Source organism: Saccopteryx bilineata, chromosome 5, assembly GCF_036850765.1.
Source record: "Saccopteryx bilineata isolate mSacBil1 chromosome 5, mSacBil1_pri_phased_curated, whole genome shotgun sequence".
Taxonomy (NCBI): domain Eukaryota; kingdom Metazoa; phylum Chordata; class Mammalia; order Chiroptera; family Emballonuridae; genus Saccopteryx; species Saccopteryx bilineata.
In genome coordinates this window covers 14,979,190-14,992,007 of record NC_089494.1, presented here as the reverse complement: position 1 = coordinate 14,992,007, position 12,818 = coordinate 14,979,190, and the positions used below count along the sequence as shown (strand labels likewise).

General features: G+C 41.2%; 1 protein-coding gene and 1 pseudogene across 2 annotated transcripts in view; one reads left to right on the top strand and one right to left on the bottom strand.

Moving 5' to 3' along the window:
* The window catches only part of PAX3 (paired box 3), a 98,407-nt gene that overhangs the window by 53,118 nt on the left and 32,471 nt on the right, over positions 1-12,818 (bottom strand). The window lies entirely within an intron of this gene.
* On the top strand, positions 7,067-7,320 carry LOC136338541 (small ribosomal subunit protein eS27-like; annotated as a pseudogene).

The window sequence follows — 12,818 nt, the reverse complement described above, 5'->3', positions numbered from 1 at the left end:
ATCTTTTTAACTTAATATCCACCACCAGGGCAGTAAATTTACCTATTCGGAAAACAGGGTAACGATTATAGAAGTGAGACAAAATAAAGGACTGGTATTCTGTTCCCAAGATTTTGGTCTCAACCCAGACATTAAGTTAGGCGAGTTACCTAAACTGTGTGACTCTCGGCTTCCTCATCAGTAAAAGAGTGACAATAATCCACAAGTGATTATGAGGGAAAAATTCACTGGGGTGTGAACAGACTTTAGAAAATGTGGAGTAAAAATATAAAGTGAAAGTAAGTTATAGTGTTAAAGTATAAAATGTATATCCTGGTTTGATATTGGCACGGTAACTTTCTCAAATGCTAAAGACATTCATTCTGGGGTATAAATCAGGATCCAAAACTTGACACTAAGCAAGACCCTGTCTATAAGGATAAACCCTAGATCAGCGGTTTTCAACCTGTGGGTAGTGACCCCAGCGGGGTCGCCTAAAGCATCGGAAAATACATAATGCATATCAGGTATTTACATTCTGAATCATAACTGTAGCAAAATTACAGTTATGAAGTAGCCACCAAAATTATTTTTTGGTTTGGGGTCACCGCAACATGAGGAACTGTATTGCAGGGTCACGGCATTAGAAAGGTTGAGAACCACTGCCCTAGATGGTGCACCACCAGAAACAGCAAGAAAACAAGTTGTCAAAGATACCACTAGAGCAGGGGTCCCCAAACTTTTTACACAGGGGGCCAGTTCCCTGTCCCTCAGACCGTTGGAGGGCCGGACTATAAAAAAACTATGAACAAATCCCTATGCACACTGCACAGATCTTATTTTAAAGTAAAAAAATAAAACGGGGACAAATACAATATTTAAAATAAAAAACAAGTAAATTTAAATCAACAAACTGACCAGTATTTCAATGGGAACTATGAGCCTGCTTTTGGTTAATGAGATGGTCAATGTCCGGTTCCATACTTGTCACTGCTAGCCATAACAAGTGATATGACGCGCTTCCGGAGCCGTGACGCGTACATCCAGCGTCACCGGAAGTAGTACTGTATGTGAGCGACTCAGCGCTTTGCGGCACCGCCACATACAGTACTCCAGGAGCACAGGATGCGGATGCTCCTCTCACTGACCACCAATGAAAGAGGTGCCCCTTCCGGAAGTGCGGCGGGGGCCAGATAAATGGCCTCAGGGGGCCGCATGCGGCCCGCGGGCCATAGTTTGGGGACCCCTGCACTAGAGTCTGGGTAACAGGATAGGACCTGCACCTTATACACTGCTCACAAAAATTAGAGGATACTTCAGAATGAATATGAAGCTAGAAAACATCCCTTCATTTTTTGAGCAGTGTATATATTTAGGCCCATGTTTTATTTTTCCCTGGGGGGAAAAAGATCAATATTTTTAATAACCTCACCACAAAATCTGTCTCTAATTCCACATTAATTTATTCACCAAATGCTTATTTAGTGCCTACCCGGGTACATGTCCAGCTTTGGGCAAAGCTCAATATTCAAACAGGTAAACAGAGATCAGTCTAGCAAATATCAATCTTTTAAAAAGAAACAATCTGACATCCAATCTCCAGGAAATGCCAATTGCAATTTTTTTTTTAGTGGAGAGTTTCACTTTAAGTTTTCAGTCAGACAGTTTAGATGGCCAACCAGATAATGGTTGGCTATCTAATCCCATTTTGTGTTCAGTGGCTGTTACTTGCCTGGCTGGGGTAGGGGTGGGGGCGTGGGGCAACAGTACCTATCACAGTCCTTTTGCTTTTCACCTTCCATTTTCTCAGTCTTTTTCTCTCCTTACATTTAGGTTGGTTTTGTTGTACTGAAAGCTGCTTCTCTGTCCTGACATGATTCCTAAAGTCCAATGCTTCAGGCATATAAATTGACCCTGAAGGTTTGAAATTCGAGGTCTCTTAGATGTCCTTTGGAAATCTGGGTTTCCCAGAGTCCCTTAGTATTATTTTATCACAAAGGCGCCTCTGAAACGCATCCCTGAGTCTACCCCTAGTCTAAGATCTCCTAGAGATCTTATTTTCATAACACTCCACAGTATCATATGTCAGACGTCTCCGTTAGAATCATACATTTAAGATTTGTTTTATCATAGAATCCTAAATATTTAAGGTTTACTCTGAAACTTTCTATTTTAACTGTCAGTTGGACAAGTTGCAACATTAAGAGAAATGGAGAATTTGTTTTGTCCAAAAGCCAGACTCAGTTACAGATTTCATTGGGAAAAGAAAAAGTATTGTCTTCAAAAACATGAGTTATGGGATCTGATTTTAACACTGAGAATGAGTGAGGTAGTCCCACTCCAGGTTATGTAGGAGAAAATGTCTGCCTCACCGACATAAGTCAAGATGTCAAGGATATGGGGGAAAGGCATCAGGACCCCCTAAATGGAGAGTCCCTATGAGGAGATAAAGTCTTAGCATTACTGTTCCATGAGGATGCCATCTGCCAGTCATTGTATCACCATCACCTGAAGTGTGTGCCAAATGATGATTTCTGAGCTTCACCCCAGATGTGCACAATCAGAATCACGTGATGTTGATCACAGAAATATTCTTCGAAGCAAGGAATCCAGAAATTAATTGTCATAATACTTGCCTAGCATTTACTATGTCAGTCAATGTTCTGAGCATTTTCCATGTACGAACTCAGTTTCTCTTATGTAGAACTCCTTGGCTTTGTGAAGTTGGTGAATCCCTGGGCTAGAGTTTGGAGTAAGAGACCCAGCGTCCAACCCTGGGTCTGTTGTTTTTCTAGTGGCATGGCCATCTACAGATATTTTAACCTCCCCAAACTCTGGGGACGCCTGTGCAAAGCAGGGGTGACTAATTCCTGCTTTGCATGGTGTTGTGCTAAGGGGATCTGATCCACATAAAGCGCCAAGTAGATAGGCAGCAGGACCCCTTGGTGAACTGACGGAGTGCACAGCAGGTCCCTGCGGCTGCTGCAGCGCATTTGGGGAAAGGTCCACCCTTGAGCAGTGATGACATGCGCAGTCATACCCTTCCCTACAGGTGCAGGAGCCCTGCTTACGCTTGAGCATGAGCAACGGGTTCCCCAAGGCTGTGCCAGACCCTGTCCTCGTGAGCCTCAGAGCCCAAGGACTCTTTCTTCCTTCTGGGATTGGGAGTGGGCCAGAATCAATCACGTTTCAAGGGGGCGAACCGGCTGGCAGGCACATTCTCTGAAGCGTTTTTTCAGAGTTCAACGCAGGATTTTCTCTGATCACAGAAAACCATTCTTCCCTCCAGCCAGTCAGGAGGAAAGTGATCAGGACGGCCTGGCAGATCCGTTGATCCCAGCTGGAGCTCCTCCCACTGGGATAATGCCACCGTGCCTCGCCAAGCCCCCCCCCCACCGCGGCCCGTCCTTGATCCCTCCCTGATCTCTCCCTCTCCCCCCCCCACTCCCACCGAGACAATCCCCCCGGGCACAAAGACCCCCTCCCGTCCTCCAGGCCCCACTCCGGGAGACTTGGAAACTGCTCTTTGGTTTCCCTATAGCAAGAAATTCACTTTCCTTTACTTGGTATCCAGGAAGCTCATTTTCTCATGAATACAAAATTAAGGACTGTGTGTAACAGCGACGTTTAAACTAATAATCTTTTCAACCTCCTTTTCCTAAAAATCAGAAAGCGACTATGAAGACGGGTGGGTTTTTTTCTTACAGTTTTGCTGCCAGGACACAATGTGTTTTGGGGAGCGTAACCCAGCTGCAGTCTAACAGAGGGGCATTGAATCTGATGACCAGGCTCTCCGTGTGGAAATAGCACAGGAACCAACACTCCTTCTAAAAGTACAGGTGTGGCCACCCAACACTCAACTCTGGCTCGGTGGGCATCACTGAAGGGACTCGGTAAGTATGAGATCGTTTTGTTTATTAGGCAAATTGGAGACAGTAAAGGCAACTCGTAATAGTTATATGCTGTATAATATGCTGAAAACTATTCACAGAATGGGCACACACAGGCACACCATGCAACAGGCGTGTGTGTGTGTGTGTGTGTGTGTGTAAATTACTAAACAAAGGGGAAACTCCCCACTATACATTTTAAACTGTCTATTCTTCACTTGCTTGTCTTCAGGCACCTTTTCTCAACAGGAACATGATAGATATTTGTTGAATAAATGGCTCAGTATTTCCAGCCTTCAGATCTTATCTAAGTCCTCACACTCTTTGCCTGACTATTAAATTTTTCACATCATAGTAATTCAGGATCTATTTTGTTTTTCTTTCCTTTTAACTTATACAGCCAAACATAATGAATACGTTTAACAATACACTTTTACGTTTTAATAATTACGCTGTTATGTTTTAACAATACACTTCTACATTTTAATTATGTACTGTTATGTTTAAAACATTAGCACTATGCTAAACCTTTTTTTTTTTTGCCTCCACAGCTACCCAACAAAGGAAAACTTCCATAGCTTGCCAATTTAAAAAAATAATAATAATCTGAGGTTTTATCACACTAATTATAGAGATTCCTGTTCTCAATGATGTCCACAGAGACACTGCCCACTTTCCAGACCTGGTTTCAAAAACATCCTTTATTTTTGTATAGAAAAGTAATCAAATTAACTACCTGTCTCGTTTCATTTTTTTCAAATGCCGATAAGAAGGCATGCAACAGTCACTGATGGAAATGTCCTTCTGCAATATAATCCTAAAAAAGCAATGAAGAGTCCTGAAGAATTGCAAGCCCTTTACAGGAGATCAAGGCCCAGTCAGGGCTTCCTGTGGCTCAAGGCTCATGGTCTGGCAGGAAGTGGCCCTTTTGTGCATGCTAGGGATCCCAGTGGTCAGCTGTGGCTGGCCAAGTCCCTGTGCTGCTAGCAGCAGCCCCACCCTGGCTGGGGGACCTCCAGGCAGGGACAGAAGAATCTTTGTAACAGGATGGACAGCAAACCCTCCTGGGGAAAAAGGAAGAAGAAAAGAACCACTTCGAGAAAGGAATATTCAAGAGACACACTTCCATCCTAAAACAAACTTGATTTTCTGGTGTGCACTCAAGCACATTTTATTTGATGTTAAATCGAATTAGGACTAATTAATACCACACCATCCAAATTTTTGGAGGGAACTATAATGGTAGAAGTAATAATATCTCTCTCTTCCCCTTACTATGACTTTTGAAGTGGTGTTCATGTGTCTAAGCTTCATTTAGTTCATCTGCAAAGTGTGAATATTTGCCTCATAGCACTGTTGTGAAGATTAAATTTATAATGTATGTGAAGCCTTATCATTATTATTTCTCTATAGTATCTACGTTAGAACATTTTACTGATTCTATTATTAAATAATATTTACTAGATCCAAATGGTGTAATTTTTCTACAAAATGAGTATTTGCCCCAAATTAATTTAAATACAAAGCTTATATTCAGAACCTGAATGACAACCCTCCCCCCTTTTTTCATTGACCTAGAGATAAACTTTGACCTGTTGTTTGATAATCACACTTTTCTGAAGGTGCCTTGTTCCTCTTAAGAATGACAGCCTGACCCCAGAATCTGGAAATTGACATGGATCAATACGCCTCTTTCCTCCCTCTTTGGCTCACCAGCAAGAACCTTTAACCTTTGGACTTGATTCTTAAACCCTGTATATTGTTTGCAATTAGAGAATATTTGAGGCAGATGGAGGATATTTTTTAAAATCTGATTTTTATTGGGCACTGACGAAAGTGTGGATTAAAAATTCAGTTTATAAAAAAAGACATAACTGAATTGTTGGGTATTTTCTCCCCTAAGTTTTATTCTCTTGGGTCAAATCTGGAATTGACAACATGGCCCTGATTGAACACACACGATAAAAGTCTCAAACCCACTGGGAAGGAGCCACTAACCTGGACTCAACCAGAGAGCTGCAATAAAAAATAGTTAACCCTGCGGTTTTTACATCTACGATTCTCTTTTATATATATTAAAAAATTAATCTTGAAACTTCAATTTCCTAAACTCAATTTACTCTAAATTCTATCTCACCTACAGTAGCTAAGATCTACCTTCCAAAAGTAGTGTGTTGGGAGAGAAAAAATCCTACTCCTGCTTCTAAATGAACACACACACGTGCACGCACACATACACACACACATTTGGAAGCAACCAACACAACTTATCCAACAGAACACCATTGTTGAATAAGCCCATTCTCCACTTCCTGATACATTCTAAAATGGAAATTCCCAATTCCTGGAATCATGTTACACTGAAGGCAGGAATCACATTGCTTCTGCCTGTTTTATATCTAGATCAAAAGGTAAGACGAAAAGGTTGTACAAAGCAAATAAGCGTTTTGCAGGTAATGTATGCTATATCAAACACAAAGACGAGACACAGCATTAGCCCCATCAACATCTATTAAGAACATCAAAATGAAAGAGGTTTATAACTACTAGTCCAAACAGAGAAATTACACTGGGAAACAGCATGGGCTGCATTTAGAAAAAGAGAAATGCAGGTACCCGTATCTGTTGAAAGTTTTCAAAGCCAGAGAGTTGTTTTCAAAGTGACAGAACCCAGCATTTTTGCCTGGTTTTCGTTTGTTTGTCCTAATGGAGAATATCAAAAACGATGTACGAAGTTTTGCCTTAGAATCGGAAGTTCAATGCTCTGGCTCCATCTTTTCTCTTTTCATTTACATACGGCTATATTTCAACATCATAACAGCTAGGATGGGAAACGCAAAAAGTATTTCCGGCAACAGTAATTTAAAAATAGTGTTTTCCTTGGAACCACTGATGAATTACCCAGAGCCGCCTAGATTTCGTACAAATAATTAAAATGAACTCAAGGAGCCACAAGCGTTCAGCACCACAGCTTTCAGTGCAGGGCAACCTCAATGTAGAATTCCCGCATCTATTTAACCGAGACGCTGTAACCCTTGGATATTCACTTCCACGTGCAGTTTTTAAGGAGTAACCCGCAATAGACAGACTTTAACTCAAAGCTTCCAGAATTCGGTGGACAAACTGAAGTGTCCTGGCAGAGCTGGTGGGCACAGAGCCCTCTCCGGCGGTGGCAGTGGCGACCTTCCCATGACAACATGCCTCTTGGAAAGGGGCTCCTTCTCCCCTCTCCAGAAATGGAGAAGAGGAAAGGCAAGAAGCAGTGTCTGGTGCAGAGCTCCACTTCCTATGGCTTGGATGGTAAACGTCCAGGGTGCTATGAAATCCCCACGTCTTCGGCCATGCACACACGGTAGCGCTGTGTGTTGGCTGCTGCACTGTCCTCTGTCAGCCCCCAGGAGGAAAGGCAAGGCTGAGAGCAGGGGGCTCCTTCAGAAGGAAGCAGCACTAAATGCACATCCTAATAAACACATTTTGGATGAAAGAAAGAAAGAGAGAGAGAGAGGGAGGGAGGGAGGGAGGGAGGGAGGGAGGGAGGGAAAGGAGAGGGAGGGAGGAAGGAAGGGGAAAGGGAAGGGAAGGGAAGGGAAGGGAAGGGAAGGGAAGGGAAGGGAAGGGAAGGGAAGGGAAGGGAAGGGAAGGGAAGGGAAGGGAAGAAAGGAAAGAAAGAAAGGAAAGGAAAGAAGAAAGAAGAAAGAAAGAAAGAAAGAAGAAAGAAAGAAAAGAAAAAGAAAAGAAGAAGCAGTATGCATATACAACTAGCAGCCAAGCTGTCCAAGATGACTGGTATTAGCACCCTCCCTAAAAACACCAAGATTTTCACAGGCAGTAACTGCCAAATTGGAGAGGCACTGGTGGAATCCTTGATTATACTTTAAGCTCATTTTCATAATACTCCCATTGACTGTGTAAGTGTTAAATGTTAATTCTAATCTAAATGTTAGAAAATAGGCAGGGAAAAAAAGCGTGCTAAATACCTGGCATGCTTGTTAATTTGTATGAAACATTAGGACTTGGCATTAAAATTCACGGGAAGTTTGCAATGAAATTGTAGACCAGGAGGAAAAGATAGCAAGAAGATTGTACTGTCTTTCTAATTATCCCCCTCGGAGGTAGAGCAGGGGAGTGGATTTCTTTCTTCACTCAAAGCCAGAAAGGAAAGCCAAACTTCCTACCTTCTAATTCCCTCCCTGAATTCCTGATATCCTAGTTTTTAATTCATGGGCCAGAACATTGGCCTGAAAAGCCTATAATATTGCATATTTGCAGATGTTTTTGAAAGGACCCAAAGGCTTAAAACTAGATAAATTAAATAAATGATACAGAAGCCAAGGGCAAGTTGACCTGTTCTTCATGAACATACATTAAATGTGTCCTGTATGCTTTCCTTGTTCTCTGAGACTGACTTTGAGTGTCGCATGACAAATGTGAAAAGCAAGTTAAACATGTGTGGCCACTCAACGTTTATCTCTGGTGTCGACATGACTTTGCTCAACCTCTCTGACTTACAGCCAACCATGTCACTAAAACTGAGCACTAATACAAAGGAAGCATTTGTAACGGATGACAACTCCAATGGGGTAGATGATGTTATTAATTTTGCATGTAATAAAAATAGATTCATTTTCTTTCTCTCCAATTTCTGAAACTCTTCAAACCCAAAGAAAAACACTTTTCAAAAAATAAACGGTTCCCAGCAGGAATTTTTATAGGTAGAAACAAACAGATTCTAAACTGTATGCAGAGAAGCACTAGAACAGCTAAAAACAATTTTGCAAAAGGTTAGGGTAATAACCAGATTTCAAGAATTACTACAAAACTAAAGTGATCAACACACTGTGATACTGGCAAAGAGAAAGGGACATAAATCAATAGAGCAGAATAAAGTTCAGAAACAGACTCACAAATACGGTCAGTTGATTTTGACAAAGGTATAAATGCAATTCAATGGAGAAAGGATAGTCTTTTCAATCAATGGCATTAGTACAATCGGACATGGCCATGCAAAAAATAAATAAACCAGCACTGCCTTAAAACATAAAACCACATGCAGAAATTAACTGAAAATGGAACATAGACTTAACTGTAAAATCTATGTTTTATAGGAGAAAATCTTCATGACAAAAAGTTTTTAAACATACTAAAATACACAAGTGTAAAATTAAACATTTTGAAATTAGACTTCAGGGATATCAAAATTTTTTTGTTCTGCAAAAGTCACTGTGAAAGGAACAAAAAGACATAAAGACTGGGAGAAAACATTTGCAAATTACATATCTGACAAAAGGGTTGTCGCTAGCACATAAATTCAACAATAAGAAAACAAACCAATTTAAAATGAGCCAAAGAACTGAACAAACGCATCACCCGAATGGTTATTTGGTTGGCAAATAAACACATAAAAAGATGTTCAATATCATTAGGCATGAGAGAAACGGGAATTAAACCACAATGAGATATCACTACACATCTATTCAGACCAGCTAAAGTAAAAAATACTGACAACACCAGGGGCTGGCACGGATGCAGAGCAACTGGAACTTGCATATATTGCTGGCGGGATACAAAATAGCACAGCCATTGTGGAAAACAGTTTAGCAGTTTCTTATAAAGTTAAACAACTTATGACCCAGCAATCCCACCCCCAGGCATTTACTCTAGAGAAATAAAAACTTATGTTCACACAAAACCTTCACACAAATGCCTATACCAACTCTGTTTATAATGAACAGAATCTGGCAATAACCTAAATGTTCTTCAACAGGTGAATGGATAAACAAGTGGTGGGACATCCATTCAATAGACTACTATGCAGGAATAAAATACTGACACATTTGATGACTTGGATGAGTCTCAACATAAATATACTAAGTGGAAGAAGCCAGTCTCAAAAAGTTATATACTGTATGATTCAATTTATATGATAATCTTAAAAGAATGAAGTTATATTGGTAGAGAACAGATCAATAACTGCCAGGATCTAGGGGTGGGAGAAGGCTATCATTTCAAAAGGATTGCATAAGGGAATTTTTGGACAGGGTGGAGGAAGTGATGAAACTATATATTACCCTGATTGTAATGATGTCATGAATTTATACATGTGATATTCAAAAAAAATACATATATAAGTATAGTCATAGCAGCATTAGTCATAATAACCAAATGGTGAAAACAGCCCAAATGTCCACCAATCAATGAATCAATAAACACATTATGGTATATGCATATAATGGAATATTTGTCAGCCATAGAAAGGAATGAAGTACTGATACATTCTACGATGCTAATAGACGTTTAAACATCATGCTAAGTGAAAGAAGGCAGACATAAAAAGTCACAGGTTGTGTAATTCCATTTATATGAAATAACATGAATAGTTAAACCCTAGAGACAACACAGACTGAGGGTTGCTTGGTGGTGGAGGAATGGGGAGCAATTGCTTAATGGGCACAGGGTTTTTCCTCTTGGGGTTGATGAAAATGTGTTAGAACTAGACAGAACTGCTGCTTGCACTACATTATGAGTGTACTCAATGATACTGAATTTTTCACTTTAAAAAATGGATAATTTTATGTCATATGAACTTCAATACAAAAAAAATCCAAAGAATTCTATTTTACTATATGATAATTTCAAAAAATTAATATATAGTGACAAACACAAGGAAACCAGGAAAGAAATGAAGGAGTTTGTAACTCCATGCTCAGTTTACCCCTTTGAACAAAGCACAAAAGAAGAGTTCTAGTCAAGTCCCTACCCTTCAGAGAACTTCTCATTTCTGTTCAACAGGCTCTTTCCAAAAATATGTTCCTGCAAAATGATGACTCAAAGTGCAAGAACTTTTTGTCCCATTATAAAAAAGAACCCAAGGGTATAAAATTCATTTTCTTTTCAAAAACACTCAGTTAATAACAAATGTTAAAGTGACCTACCTATTACAACAACGTAGATGGAACTTGAGGGCATTATGCTAAGTAGAATGAGTCAGACACAGAAAGACAAATACTGTATGATCTCACTTAATAGAATCTGAAAAAGCCAAACTCATAGAAATGGAGACCAGAATGGTGGGTACCCAAGACTGTGGAATGAGGGGACGGGAAGATGTTGGTCCACTGGTATAAACTTCAGCTATAAGATGAGTAAGTTCTGGGGACCTAACATAGAGCATAGTAACCATAGTTTAACAATACTGTATTATATTCTTGAATGTTGCTAAGAGAGTAGATCTTCAATGCTCACAGCACAAAAACGAAATATTAATATGATGTGACACAGCTGTTAGCTAACATTATGGTGGTAATCAGTTTGCAATACATTAATGCATCAAGTCAACACTTTACAATATATAAGTATATCAAGTGAACATACTGTGCACCTTAAGCTTACACAATGTTATATGTAAATTATATCTCAGTAAAACTGGGCAGGGGAAGTGACTTATCTAGCCTTTGAAAACGTAGTTGTGTTACTGCTTGTTCATTTTTAACAGAACATTGGGGGGGGGGGGAAGAGGCTTAGTTTGCCTTTAAAGACAGAACAATTCAGCCCTGGCCAGTTGGCTTAGCAGTAGAGAGCGTCAGCCCTGCGTGTGGAAGTCCCAGGTTCGATTCTCGACCAGGGCACACAGGAGAAGAACCCATCTGCTTCTCTACCCTTCCCCCTCTCCTTTCTCTCTATCTCTCTCTTCCCCTCCTGCAGCCAAGTCTCCATTGGACCAAAGTTGGCCCGGCGCTGAGGACAGCTCCATGGCCTCCACCTCAGGTGCTAGAATGGCTCCGGCCACAGTGGAGCAATGCCCCAGATGGGCAGAGCATCACCCCCTGGTGGGCATGCCAGGTGGATCCTGGTCAGATGCATGCAAGAGTCTGTGTAACTACCTCCCCACTTCTAACTTCGGAAAGATACAAAAAAAAAAAAAAGACTGAGTAATTCTGTGACAAGACACCTCCTTATCTCCAGCTGTTTGCCAATTCCTACTGACACTGACCCAGTGTGTTCCACTCCATGCCTCTGCCCATGCTGCTGCCTCTGCATATAAAGCCTCTCCTCATTTGTCCTCTTTGTACTGATCAACTTCTGGTCACCCTCTAACATTCTGCTCTGAGATCTTCCCCTCCAGGAAGCATCAATGACCTGAGGATGACCAGACGACCTTCCCATGCATTCCCAAAGTGCCCTGGACTTTTAAAAGTACTGCAACATATGAGATCAGCCTGATCCGCTTAGGTGACTGTCTTCCCTGCCCTCTGCCCCAGACAACAGGCTCCTGGAGAGAAAGGGCCGTATCTTAGTAATCATTCTCTCCAGTAACTAGTATAGAGTAGGCGTCCGAGCCAAGTGTCCTTGGCTCCTGTGGACTGTTGTCTGTTTCTCACAATACAGTCTGAACTGATTTCTGAACAAGTCTAAGTCTCTCCGTATTCACACAGGTCTGTTACCCGGACTTTGAAATGGAGCCCTGTTCTCCAGACTCTACACCTTCCCTGTCGTTCTAAGTGCTGGCAGCTGCCAGGAGCTGCCCTGGGTCTTGGGCGACCCTCTCTTTTAAAAAGAATTGCAGTTGACAAATACAAAATCCATGTACAAAGTGAATATTTGTTTAGAATGGGGGGAAGGACACAATGTTATTCGCATTCCCTTCTGTGTGCATCTCTCCAGGCGATTTACAAGAAGTGTTCACATAGAAACACGCTGATTGCATCCCAGTTTCCTCGCCTCGTCTAGAACATTCTACAGCACTCGACAAACTCCTAGCACTCTCAGAGAGAGGCTCGTGCACATAAAAGCCCAAAAGTTTAAGCTTTATCAGCTTCCTGGGAAACCCATCTAGAGCCACACCCCACAATAAGGCTAACAAGGACAATGCCTGGTGCTGGCTGAATTGAGCTTGTGCCTTATGGATGCTCTCACATTATTTTTATCACCTTTTTATGAGGCAAATGCTAT